This window comes from Nomascus leucogenys, chromosome 11 (genome assembly GCF_006542625.1).
Source record: "Nomascus leucogenys isolate Asia chromosome 11, Asia_NLE_v1, whole genome shotgun sequence".
Lineage (NCBI taxonomy): Eukaryota > Metazoa > Chordata > Mammalia > Primates > Hylobatidae > Nomascus > Nomascus leucogenys.
The window spans coordinates 80,365,045-80,379,263 of record NC_044391.1 but is presented as its reverse complement, the minus strand read 5'-3'; the positions used below and the strand labels follow the sequence as shown (position 1 = coordinate 80,379,263).

At 42.7% G+C, this 14,219-nt stretch overlaps 1 protein-coding gene across 1 annotated transcript in view; it reads right to left on the bottom strand.

Moving 5' to 3' along the window:
• Positions 1-375: 375 nt before the first annotated feature.
• GFM1 (G elongation factor mitochondrial 1) overlaps positions 376-14,219 on the bottom strand; it is a 138,866-nt gene continuing 125,022 nt past the window's right edge. The window contains exon 21 of the transcript XR_004032338.1: positions 376-2,043. The gene's annotated coding sequence lies outside the window, so the exon portion shown is untranslated. The remainder of the gene's footprint in view (positions 2,044-14,219) is intronic.

Sequence of the window (14,219 nt, the reverse complement as noted above, 5' to 3'; positions counted from 1 at the left end):
GTCAGCACACCGTAATTGCTCGCCTTTTACCTGGCAGCATCAGCTCAGTGAGGGTTGTGAACTGGGCCTAGAGACATTAGAATTCAGCAACATTTCCAAACTGGGTAGAATTTCCACAGACTATTTCAAGTGCTTTTTTTTTTTTTTCCATTCAAGAAAGATGTGGCAACCAGCCAAGTAAACATGGTTGTTTTTGTCTGTTTTGTGTTGCTAAAACAGAATACCTGAGACTGGGTAATTTATAAACAATGATTTATTTGGCTCACGTTCTGGAGGCTGGTGCTGGAATCTGGTGAGGGCCTTCTGGCTATGCCATTTTCTGGTGGAAGGGAAAGAGAGAGAAAACAGGGCCAAACTCATCCTTTTATCAGGAACCCACTCCCACAGTAACTAACCCACTCCCAAGATAATGGCATTAAGACTGTCCTGATTACCTCATCACCTCTTAAAGGTCCCACCTCTCAACACTGCTGTATTGAGGATTAAGTTTCCAACATATGAAACTTGAGGGACACATTTAAACTTGAGGGACACATTTGAACATTGTCTTTTGCCTATATTCCCACCCCCAAAATTCACTACAGTATCGAGATTTTGTTAAAGGCAAAAAACAAATAAACAAACCATCTCAAGGACAAGGCTAAAAGAGAAAGGAACAAGTGTGGAGAGAGAAAGGTAAACACGATGTTGGAAACTGGAAAGCAGGTGGTAAATGATGAGTAACTTACAGACCAGGCACAGGTTGCAGAGAGGTGGCAGGAGGATAACAGACTGGCCCTGGAGCCCCTGGTAGGCATATAATTGGGGGCCCCAGGAACCTCTCCGGTTGTGGGGTGTTGATTAAAAGGCTATACTAAATACAGCTTGATCCTTTGATCACTTCTCCACTCCATCAGACAAGGCACCTCCCTCATCTGACAGAAGACATACCAGAGAAGGGGATGAGGGGCAAGTCAGCATGCTGAATGGTCAGAACAGCCAGCAGCCTTTCACCACTGCATCTGAAAGTCCTGGTGACTCAGCTTAGACACATGGGGCGACAGGCTACAAATTTCTTCTCTACAGAAACTGAGCTCCTCAAAGAAAAGACTTATAAACAATGACTACTGGGGATTATAATCAAATATACATATTCAGAGAAAGCCAACACAGCACAAAAAGCAGAATAAACTTTCAGGAAAACTGTAATTAATATCTTCAGAGAAATAATATAACTGCATCTACAAAAAAGAACAAACTCTTCATAAAACAAAAATGAGCTCTCAGTTCTAAAAAAATATAAAAACAGGAAAAAAAATCCAATAGAATCCAAACATGCTTTACTGGGAAGGTACTGGAGGATATATTCCACAAAATGAAGGAGCAAACCAGGAAAAAGGCATACAAAGGATTCGAGAGAGAGGGATCCAACTAAGGAGAACTGAATGACACATCAGAGCAGGAGGCCAATGGGCTCCAGAGGGGATGCGTTAAAAATAAAAAATCAGTTGATTACCTGATGTGTTTGAACTACTAAGAGGAGATTAACACTGCTGGCAATGAGTTGGAGGAGAATTAGGGACAGAAAAATACCAAAACAAGATAATTTTGAACTCCAGGAAGAAAAAGAAGTTGTATAACAACGGAAGTATTATCAGTGTACACTGTGTGCCTTACTGGGGAAAACATTTATAATAATCACAACAGTTAACTTTGAGTAGTTACTTAATTAAAAAAATACAATATAATTACATTGGAAGAATGGAGAACAAAAGTGCTCAATCTTCATCTTTCATAGGAGGAAGTCAAAGTTTCTGCCTAATCTGAAAAATCAACACAGAAGCGTATAATTTAGACACCTGGGGAAACATGCAGAACTTTCAACTAGCCGCGCCAGTTGAAAATGAGACTCGTTTCTCTGATGAGAATGGCTGGGTGGGAAATGGTAATCTGTCAGACCACAGGGAATTTTTCTAGTCAACAAACTCCAGACGTTTGTGATTCTTTTCCTCCTGGTTCACTGGGTTCAGCCAAAGTCCTCCCTAGAGGATTGCCAAGTGTAAGCTGTAAGGAAACACATAATGAACTTCATTTGAACTCTGTTTCATCTTCTCTTTTTTAAGCCAAAAATGTCATAACAAATAGAAAGGAGACAGAGTAGATGCAGATATGTGGGGGTATTAGTGCAGAGGGTCTATCCCTTGAGCCTTTCTTACCAACATGAAGAACTGCGAGTGGCTTCTCTACTGACCCAATGGACTGGGCATTTCCCACACGTTCGAATGAATGAAAGTGTGAACGAACGAACAATAGACAAGCCCATTATTCTTCATGCATTGTGAGTGCCTAACACACATTAGGGACTACACTGTTTGGCTCCAGCACTTCTATCTGATTCACTCAGAGTTTTAATGACCTCTGTGTGTATTGTTATATATGAAGTGGGCACCACTGATGTGCCAGGGATACTCCCCATCTTCAAAGGCATTACAATCCATTTGGGGCGGCAAAATGTGAATAAAGGAAAATTTATTCAGTGACCATAGACAGCCGAGTTGTGGGTGCAGAGGAAGGAGCTATTGTGGGCCTGAAACCCACCCCCAGAATGTGGGCCTGGCGTGGAGTGGACAGGCTTTCCCAACACTGGCTGCAAATCCTAGAGTATTTCCCACCTATGTATTCATGCTGAGGATGGGAATATGGGAAGAGAGTGTCACACCGAGTGACACTTGTTAACAAAAGTCAACAAAGAGCAAATATGGTTGGCTTCCCGCAAGCATTCTCATGTTTCCCTCGGTGCTTTAACTCTAAGGCAGATAAATAGCCATTCTCTTTCCTTCTCTGCCAGCAGGGAAGTGGGACAGGCACTGGCCAGCTGCCTGTCCCGCTCACTCACAGTGACTGCAGAAGTCAATTGATTCCCTACTTCCCCCACTCCCGCCCCCACCACCAACCTTGGGTAATTCTTCCCATTGGAACAATGATTAAACCATTGTCCATCAGTAACTGAGAAACCATTCCCTGATCTGGACCCCTATTTTTGGTGTCTTCTAGTGCTGGAATTCTGTGTCTCCTCTCCTGTGTCCTCAGGAAACCACCAGGTCCAATGTCAGCCCCATTAGTCAATATCAGAGCAGCCCCTTCCTAGTTGTAGGAGGAGTATCCTAATGGAGGAGAACTCTTGGTCTCACTCTGCAATTGCTCAGACTTCCAAGTGTAGAGTCTTCACTAAAGGCATTTCTTTAGCTCTGGCTACTTTGCTTTTATTTACTCATAAATATATCAGGAGGTGCAATACACTTTCAGTTTTATAAATATTCCTTTTTAGCAAAATGCATACTCTTTGCATTTCAACCTCTCTGACTTTAGGAAATAAGATGACTGTAAGAGAAGCACAGTCTTTAAAAGGCTCTTGCACTCTGTGGGACGGTTAACTCCGGAGACTTGGCTGCTTGTGTGCATTTTGGAGTGCTCAGCTCTAACTACATGCATCTAGAACAGACACACACAGGAGACCCTCAAAAAATATTTTTAAAACAATAAAAAATAAGGCCAGATGTGGTGGCTTATGCCTGTAATTCCAACACTTCGGGAGGCAAAGGCGGGCAGATCACGAGGTCAGGAGTTCAAGACCAGCCTGGCCAACATGGTGAAACACTGTTTGGCTCCAGCACTTCTATCTGATACTACTAAAAATACAAAAATGAGCTGGGTATGGTGGCATGCACCTGTAGTCCCAGCTACTCGGGAGGCTGAGGCAGAAGAATCGCTTGAACCCAGGAGGCGGAGGTTGCAGTGAGCAGAGATCATGCCACTGCACTCCAGCCTGGGTGACGGCAAGGCTCTGTCTCAAAATAAATAAATAAATAAATAAATAAATAAATAAATAAATAAAACCTTGCACCTGATGGCTGTAAGCTTATCATATCACAATATGAGAGACTGTTGGCAATTTCTATTTTGTGTTCTGTTCACATGCATTTGTCCATCCTGTGAACTTACATAGACTCCACCAATTTGTTTGAGGCTGCCCTGAGAACTTACGCTGATTAACCTAGTGGCTCTATCTTCAGGTGTAGGGAGAAAGGCCTCTCTTCTTGCTCTTTCCAAACAAACTACTTCTTGAGATCAGCACCAGGAGGACAGGGCTCCAGCTGCCATTTTCCTTGAACCACGCAGGTCCTCTAGCATGGATTTGGCGTGTAGGAAAATCTCCATGAGTGCAGAAAGCAGCTGAAGAAGTCACAGGAAGAAGATCCCCATAAGCCCTGCCCCAAACATGCTCCATTTAAGGATTCTGTTATGGAGGCTTAACACCAACTATGTGTCAGTGGTAAATAAGACAGACAAAGCTCTGCTTTCAAGGAACCTATAGTCACATGGAGGAGCTGGAAATTGCAGGGTCGTATGGGGACACAGAGAGGAACATGTGGCCCAGATGGCCACAGAGAAAATAACCTCTAAATGCTGACACCTAAAAGATAAGTAGCAATCATCAAGCCAAAGCAGGTGGGCAAGGAGAGGGTTCTCAGCAAGTAAGCAGCAGGTGTCAAGGCCCATAGGTGAGAGATGCTGTGATTTATTTGGGGTAAACCTAGAACAGAGAATGCAAGGGGAAGAAGTAGCCAAAGATAAGGGGAGGTAAGAGATGCCAGGGGAAGATCACATAGGGATCGTATTAGGTTTATCTTTATCCTGGGAGAAATCGGGAGTCACTGAAGTAATTTAAGCAGGGAAGGGACATGATCAGATTTGCATTTTAGAAATATCAAATAGTGATTTGAACCAGGGGAATGGCAGTGGAGATGATGAGAAGCAGCAGAATTTAAGAATCATTTAGGAGGCAGAATTTATAGATCATGGAAACTGAATGAATGAGATGGATGAGAGAGGGGGGGAAGTCAAGATCAAGCTGCAGGTTTCCAGTACAAGCAAGTGGGAGAATGGAGGTGCCATTCCTGAGCTAGAGCATGTAGAAGAAAAACAGGTTTGGAGAAAGTGGGAAGACAATGATTTTGTTTGAACTGGTTGAATCTGAGTCACCTGTAGGACATCGAAGTGTACATAGATGTCCATCACATGGTTGTGCATTTGGGTCTGGAGCTCAGCAGAGAATCTGGGATTTGGAATGCATCAGCATAGAGATGCCTGTGAAAGCCATGAAAGTCAGTGGGTGGGCAGGGGGTGCAAACTGGTTAGTTGATGGATTAATTGGTTGGTTTAAAGGTAATACAGATAGTTAATACTAGCTCTCCAGCTGAAGAACCAGAGCACATTTCAAGAAGATCAGTTTAACATTCCAAGGCTAGAGCTTAACCAAGACCATGCTAACTCTGTTCAAGGGCCTAGAGCCGCACTGCCCAATACGGCAGCCACTAGCTGCATGTGCTTCCTTAAATTTAAATGAATTTAAATTTAACTTAAAACACTTCCTCGGTCATACTTGCCACCTTTCTCATGCTCAATAGCCACATGTGACTAGTGACTACCATATTTGGCAGCACAGATATTATAGAACGTTTCCAACATCACAGATAGGTCCATTGGACAGTGTTGCCCTAGTTAGTTGTATTATCAAAATTAAGAGCTGACGCAAACACCACAAGCATGGTCCAGCTTAAATTAGCAGAGGAGGGCAGCAAGATGATGCATGTCCTTTCCAAGCCACTCATCACCCAAGAAAAATATACTTAAACCAGGCACCCTGGATGCAGCCTGTCTTGTGCTCCAGGAGAAGGAGCCCCTGCAGCTCTACCTTTTGCTATAGACTTTGAGACTGACAGCAGGTGGCAAAACCTAACCAAGGATGTGACTGGAGGCTTTTGTGGGAAGGAAGCCTCTCAGTAGAGATGAATCTCCTGCCAGCTGATCAAGGGTCCCCCTTCCAGGGTTCTAGATGAAGCGAACCATGGAAATTCCTTAGGCAGGGTAGAAGCCCTGTGCCCAGTGGCTTGTTGCCAGGAACCCACAGAGATTCAGGTCATCCGGGGGACAGTAATACCAGGGCCTCCTTAATGATAAAGCACATTCTATGCTTTTCTAAATTAAGCTTTAAACCTTTATTGACAATGTTATATTAATGACATAAAAAGTTAGACTCACAGGACACTGGAAGTCATCTGGTTTTCTCCTGACACAGCTGGGAGAGATGACCCTTCCTCTGCTGATGGTCCTCCAGTGACCTCCCCAGTAGAGGATTTATAGATAGATGTGTGTGTGTGTGTGTGCTTGTGTGTGTGTGTGTGTGAGAGAGAGAGAGAGAGAGAGAGAGAGAGAATCTCTATTGGTTCTTTTTCTCTGAAGAACATTAAATAATACACACAGATAATATCCAGTTCAACCACATTCTATTTAATAGCTACATGGCAATCCAAATCCATGTTGATGGATATTTGCACTGTTTGTTACAATGTCACAGTGAATGTTCTCAGTCATGTCTCAGTGTGTGCAAATGCACTTCTAAAATGCATTCGTAGAAGTGGAGTTGCTGGATCAAAGGGCATGGACATTTAAATTTCATTAGGGTGTTGCCAATTTGCTTTCCAAAAAGTTACACCAATTTACATGCTACTAACCGGGAATAAGAATGCCTGTTTTTCCATGTAAGAAGTGGTTGGTTGGTTGCTTAGTTTGCTGGTTGGAGATGGGCAACACTTAAGCATGCTTAAAACGATGAAATGAAAGAAAAGGGCAGGAGAAATAGAGAAAGAGAAGATTATAAAAAGGGAGAAGCTAGAGGAGAAAGAGCACAGAGTGCAGGTGCAGGGATTCACCCTGGAGAGGAGGAAGGCCTCTCCTTCCATCACAACAAAAAGAGGAGAATGGAGTGGAGCTAGTCAGTTTGTAAGTTTGGTGGCAGGAAGAGGCTTTTATTTTTTCTTTTTATTTGTTCCCTCCCACCTAACAGAACACAATGGAGGAGCCACTTGTAGGCAGGCCACCATCTGAGAATCCCTCAAGACCGGGAAGGCCAAGTGGGGACCTTCCTAAGGATGGAAGTTAAGCCCCCACTGCAGGGTTTTTTGTGTACCAGAGGCATCCAGGTTCTCCCAACTCCATAACCAAGGGCCTCTCTCCACTTGGTTACAGAGGCACCTACGGTGTGGTTTCAGGATGTCCTCAAAACATCTCCCCCATCACTCCTGAAAATTCACCTCAGAGAACTAAGAGTTGGTCCTTGCTTCTTGTTGAGGTACACAACAGATGCCCACTGCAGCCTATATTCCTTAGTAAGGGCTAAGATCCCTTAGTCCAGTCCTATTGTCCAGCCCTCTCCCCAACAGTTCATCCCATACTAAATCTGATCGTGCCGCTGCACTCCAACCTGGGCTACAGAGTGAGACCTTGTCTAAAATAAAAATAAAATAAAAAATAAGACACCCATCAATGACCCCCTGGGACAGTGGAGCAGGGGGTGGAAGGACCTTATAGACAGGCTGCCTATGTGCTGCCAAGGGCAGGTCAGAAGGAGGGACCCTAACAAGCTGCCTTTGCCTTGAAACTCCGTGTTTCACTGTTTGGCCCTGCCAACACATAGAAATTAGATACCCGCATGTTTTTTCAAATGAACAAAGCTAAAATTATATTTATTTACTTTCAATGAATTTGAATCCTCCAGCGGTACAGCATCACATGGATTCTGTGCCCAATGGCCTTAGCAGGAGGGTGGCTTTGGAACTTGGCACAAACCATGCTGTTCTTTCCTTGGGCACAAGTTACCTTTCCCCAGATGACTCTGGTTTTGTTTGATTTGCTGCCAGGGCCACTGTGTTGTTCTTTGCACACATAAGTACATCTCTTTCCCAAATAAAATTCAGTTTCGTCTCGGGCATGAACACCTTCAAATTTTTTTTTTTTATTATTATACTTTAAGTTTTAGGGTACATGTGCACAACGTGCAGTTTGTTACATATGTATACATGTGCCATGTTGGTGTCCTGCACCCATTAACTCGTCATTTAGCATTAGGTATATCTCCTATTGCTATCCCTCCCCCCTCCCCCCACCCCACAACAGTCCCCGGAGTGTGATGTTCCCCTTCCTGTGTCCATGTGTTCTCATTGTTCAATTCCCATCTATGAGTGAGAACATGCGGTGTTTGGTTTTTTTGTCCTTGCGATAGTTTACTGAGAATGATGATTTCCAGTTTCATCCATGTCCCTACAAAGCACATGAACTCATCATTTTTTATGGCTGCATAGTATTCCGTGGTGTATATGTGCCACATTTTCTTAATCCAGTCTATCGTTGTTGGACACTTGATTTGGTTCTAAGTCTTTGCTATTGTGAATAGTGCCACAATAAACATACGTGTGCATGTGTCTTTATAGCAGCATGATTTATAGTCCTTTGGATATATACCCAGTAATGGGATGGCTGGGTCAAATGGTATTTCTAGTTCTAGATCCCTGAGGAATCGCCACACTGACTTCCACAATGGTTGAACTAACTTACACTCCCACCAACAGTGTAAAAGTGTTCCTATTTCTCCACATCCTCTCCAGCACCTGTTGTTTCTTGACTTTTTAATGATGGCCATTCTAACTGGTGTGAGATGGTATCTCATTGTGGTTTTGATTTGCATTTCTCTGATGGCCAGTGATGATGAGCATTTTTTCATGTGTTTTTTGGCTGCATAAATGTCTTCTTTTGAGAAGTGTCTGTTCATGTCCTTCGCCCACTTTTTGATGGGGTTGTTTTTGTCTTGTAAATTTGTTTGGGTTCATTGTAGATTCTGAATACTAGCCCTTTGTCAGATGAGTAGGTTGCGAAAATTTTCTCCCATTTTGTAGGTTACCTGTTCACTCTGATGGTAGTTTCTTTTGCTGTGCAGAAGCTCTTTAGTTTAATTAGATCCCATTTGTCAATTTTGGCTTTTGTTGCCATTGCTTTTGGTGTTTTAGACATGAAGTCCTTGCCCATGCCTATGTCCTGAATGGTAATGCCTAGGTTTTCTTCTAGGGTTTTTATGGTTTTAGGTCTAACATGTAAGTCTTTAATCCATCTTGAATTAATTTTTGTATAAGGTTTAAGGAAGGGATCCAGTTTCAGCTTTCTACATATGGCTAGCCAGTTTACCCAGCACCATTTATTAAATAGGGAATGCTTTCCCCATTGCTTGTTTTTGTCAGGTTTGTCAAAGATCAGATGGTTGTAGATATGTGGCGTTACTTCTGAGGGCTCTGTTCTGTTCCATTGATCTGTATCTCTGTTTTGGTACCAGTACCATGCTGTTTTGGTTACTGTAGCCTTGTAGTATAGTTTGAAGTCAGATAGCATGATGCCTCCGGCTTTGTTCTTTTGGCTTAGTATTCACTTGGCGATGCGGGCTCTTTTTTGGTTCCATATGAACTTTAGTTTTTTCCAATTCTGCGAAGAAAGTCATTGGTAGCTTGATGGGGATGGCATTGAATCTATTGGGCAGTATGGCCATTTTCACAATATTCATTCTTCCAACCCATGAGCATGGAATGTTCTTCCATTTGTATCCTCTTTTATTTCATTGAGCAGTGGTTTGTAGTTCTCCTTGAAGAGGTCCTTCACGTCCCTTGTAAGTTGGATTCCTAGGTATTTTATTCTCTTTGAAGCAATTGTGAATGGGAGTTCACTCATGATTTGGCTGTTTGTTATTGCTGTATAAGAATGCTTGTGATTTTTGTACATTGATTTTGTATCCTGAGACTTTGCTGAAGTTGCTAATCAGCTTAAGGAGATTTTGGGCTGAGACAATGGGGTTTTCTAGATATACAATCATGTCATCTGCAAACAGGGACAAGTTGACTTCCTCTTTTCCTAATTGAATACCCTTTATTTCCTTCTCCTGCCTAATTGCCCTGGCCAGAACTTCAATTTCAAGAACAGTTGTGTGCTCCCTCTGGTTCCAGAAAAGTCACTTCCAGCAAAAGTGGCCTCAGGGCACAGCCCTGCAGACATGTTTGCTGTTTCAGAAGCCCTGTTCTCATGGGCCTCTCCAGGCTCCAAGAGGGCAAAAAGAATGAATTTGATATCTTTTGATAGAATAAGAATCTCTCTTTCATTAGAGAAGAACAAAGTACTATCTTATACAATGTATCCCAAAATAAACTGTTTTAATTGCTGAATCTAAGATGTAGTGATACATGTAGTCCTAAATCTTACTCCAATTCCTTAAAACTAGCTTGAATTTCCAGAAGGTTGGTGCCCTACTATTTGTGATGAAAAATTAACACTACAAAAAAAATAGCTCCACTAATAATTCCACCAGAGAAAAATTACTTCACTTGCCACTAGTGAGATTTTGAAAGACAGCATATCTGTTTACCTGGACATCTTCCTAAATTTCATAATTAATCCTCAAATGATGTAAGTAAAAGTTCTGCAGGTCAGTAGGAGGAAACAGAATTGAATTTTATAAAGTATTAAGATTGCTCAAGATACGGCCTAAGGCCATACTCCCTTGGGCTCTGGAGGATCATGTTCTCAGGAAAAGTAGAGTTAGGGTTGGAGAGAACTCAAAAAGGATATGAGGGGTGTAGCAGGATGTGGTCGTTGCGATTTAGGAGGCCTCACCCCCCTTGAGTCAGTAATAATTACAATACTGAACACTCCTGGGGTACTTTTGAAACCTTAGAAGCCCCTCAAAGCTCCACCATGGGTCCAGTGCACTGGGTTGCTGAGAAAGGTCATTTTTACAAATATCATGTAACCTGATGTGCTCTGAAGTGGTGGACAGCATGGGGGAGGCGGAGCTCCATCCTGACTGAGTGCTAAGTGTTGCAGTCATACCCTCCTCACTGAGGGTACTGTGCTTCCATTCTGCGTGTCCACAGTTGACAGCAGAGCAGTCAGTGAGCCTCTGAAGACACAATCTGAACACATCACACTTCTACCTGAACATTTGAATGGCCCCACATCACTCCTAGAACAAAGGCCGAATACCTAATATGGTCTTTGGACCTTGGTATCTGTCTTAGTCCATTTGAGCTGCAGTAACAAAATATCTTAGACTGCATAACTACAAAAAAAAAAAAAATTATTGGTCACAGTTCTGGAAGCTGAGAAGTCCAAGATCAAGGCACTGGCAGATTTGGTGTCTGGTGAGGGCCATTTCCTCATATGCAGGAGTCTTTTCACTGTAAGCTGACATGGCAGAAGAGAAAAATGAGTTCCCTGGGTGCCTTTTATAGGCACTAATTCCATTCATGCGAGCTTCTCTTAATACTCATTGCATTTGGATTAGGTTTCAACATATGACTGGGGGCAGGGGAACATTCCCATCAGAGGGGTATCTGACTTCTGCCCACTTGCCCACTTCACCTTCCCCATCCTGCTCCTGCCACTCTGGGCTTCTATGAGCTCCTCAAGCATTCCAGATGGGCACCTTCCCACCGCAGAGCTCTGCACATGCTGTCCCCCAACCCGGGGTGCTCTCCCTTCCCCACCTCCTTGCCTTGCCGAAACTTTAGGAAGCTCATTTATCTTGACTGGATTGCTTAATGTTATTCTAATGTTTAAATTGTCCAGATGAGATAACAGGGTCCCCTTTAGTGCCATGAGTCTATGATTATTTTCTTTTTCTGGAGAACAGAGATGCAAAAGTTAAAGTAATCAAACTACTGTTAAGTTATAGAGAATAAAATTCAACAGTAAACCTTTACTGTGTTAGGGGTAGAAATTTGCATGTTAATGATACCCTGTACTGGTGGGGAATGAAGCCAAATGTTCCATTTATAAAGGATGGTACAGCACTACGCCGTTGATTCATGTGTCAAGCGTTTATTGAGAGCCTGTGATGTACGTGTGCCAGGTATTAGGAAATAACATAGTGAGCAAAACAGACATGGGCCTTGCCCTTATGGAGATCACAGCTCAGTGGGAGAGGAAGACTTTAATCAAATAATCATACACATAACTGCACAACTGACTATTGTGATAAATTCTCAAGGGAAAGGTTCTGAGAGAGGTAAACTAGTCTGGGTGGGAAGCTTACTGAGAAACAGACTGTTAAGCTGAGACCTAAAGCAGGAGTGTGAAACAAGGCAAAGGGACCAGCCAGTGCCACCACTGCCTTGCAGGAAGCCCGAAGCCTACCTTCCTACCAACACACAGAGCCCACCTGACATGGCCAGAGCTAAACACAGCCATGCTCTCCTTCTCTCCACATAGACAGAAACACGTGCGCATCCACACCCAACATTGGCAAGTAGACATAGCCCAACAGAAGGAGAAACCCCACATGGATTACTCATCTCATCTTATCACAATCAACACAAAATTAAACATAGCAGTGCATCCACACTCTTATTATGACTTCCTTTTTTATTGAACTTTTAGTTTTTCTGTTGTAAATATTATGAACTTTTTACAAATTCAACTCTTTCCATGAACTATAATTATCATTTTCAGGGCCACGTTCACATTTCCAAAGGCAAGCGGGAGCTCTCTAGGTCAATGCCTATGTCCTTTCATCACGGCTCCTAAACCACTTGAAATCATTATTTTGCTCCAGATCAATCCTGAGGTTTTCTCTAAGACAGGAAATCAGCTTCCCTGCAAGGGGCCCTGGCTCCTTATAGAGACCAAATTCTGAGCGGTGGTCAATGGGGGCACAAGAGAGTGAGCAATGGCCAAGCACCCCTACTACTCTCCTGTATCGTTAGTGGTACTAGAGTGAAGGTGTGTCTTTGAGGACTTGCATTCTCAATAATGCTCTCATTTAACAGACGGTGTTGTTGTAACCTACTTTTCTGATAGGATGAGATTTCATTGACCATAACATTTTTTTTCCTGCTCTTTCTTTCCTCAGGGAAACTGAGGCTGAGAGAGCCTGTATGACATGTCCAGGATGCCATCAGCAAGCAGTGGGATGCTATTTCAAACCTGGTCTAATCACAAAGCTCATGTCCTCTCTGTTACAAACCATTTTGTGAAACAGAAGCTACAGTTCTGGTCATTCATTAATTTATCCCATAAATCAATCTTTCTTTATAGCTTACGACTCACCTTCTTCCCTTCTCCATCCTGTCTCATGGTCATAAGATGATCGAAGTGGGTCCTGTCCTTCCTGAACATGCTGCTAAATTTCTTTTAATTTTTAAATATGTGAATAGAGACAGGGTCTCACTATGTTGGCCAGGTTGGTCTCAAACTTCTGGACTCAAGCAATCCTCCTGTCTCTGCCTCCCAAAGTGTTGGGATTATAGGCATGAGCCACCGTGCCCAGCCCACACTGGCAATGATGAGAAGAAAATGTTCCTAGAATGGCATTCAAGGAATGTTTTCAAGAAAAAGCACTTTTATAAATTATTTTCATGCATTAAAGAATTATTCTCTCAGGCAGTCACATTGGCTCACATTTCAAGGTCAAGATCAGGATGAGGAGTAGAGGATAATAACAATGGCTATCATCTCGGCAGTGTATACCAGCAGAGCAACAGTAAATGAGGATCCAAACCCTGACAAGCTCTGAATGTCAGAATAAATGACCTGCTCCTTCCTTGCAGAATTGGCCTGTAGATCAAATAAGAGCCCAATAGCTCCTAGCCCAGCATCTGGCACAGATCAAATACTTGGAAAATGCCCACCATCACTGGAAGCATTACTTTCTGAACCACCCAGCTTCTTGAGAACCATGTGTACAGTATTATGACTGGAGTTGGAGTTAGTATAAACAAACAATCCTGCCTGTCAAATAGCAAAAATAATGGTTTCAAAAACCACTTTTCTTGAGAGAAACAATGTGTTGTTTTGAGTTAGAGGAAGATGAGCTGGCCTAGTGAGGAGAGCGCCAGATGGAGGAATGGACCACCTTGGGCCTCCTTCGTGGAGAGCTCCTACCTATCCTCTCTCAGGGCCTAAGAAAAATAAATGAGAAAAAAGCAACTGAGCTCAGAACTATAGTGGATGAAAGCAAATTTAATGGACATGCTTACCAAGAATTAAGTCAAATGGTTTAAGCATTTAGGATAACTTGCCTTTATCAAAAGTCAAGGGAGATCTTGTTTTTAGTATATTTTAAAAAAAGACTTCACTCCAATCCTAATTCCCCCCAATACCACACAGTTTACTTACTTTGGTTTCTTCATTCAGAGTGATTATATTCCCAAATTGGGGCCTACAAAAGCCTTTGGAGGCCCTCCATCTGTAAAGATGGAAGATTAAATAAAATTGCAATCAGCTCAGTAGAGTGTGGTAATGTTGTAGTGGAGAAAATTAACAGTCCCTGTCCCACATATTACAAAAATCTTCTTCTTTGAAAAAAA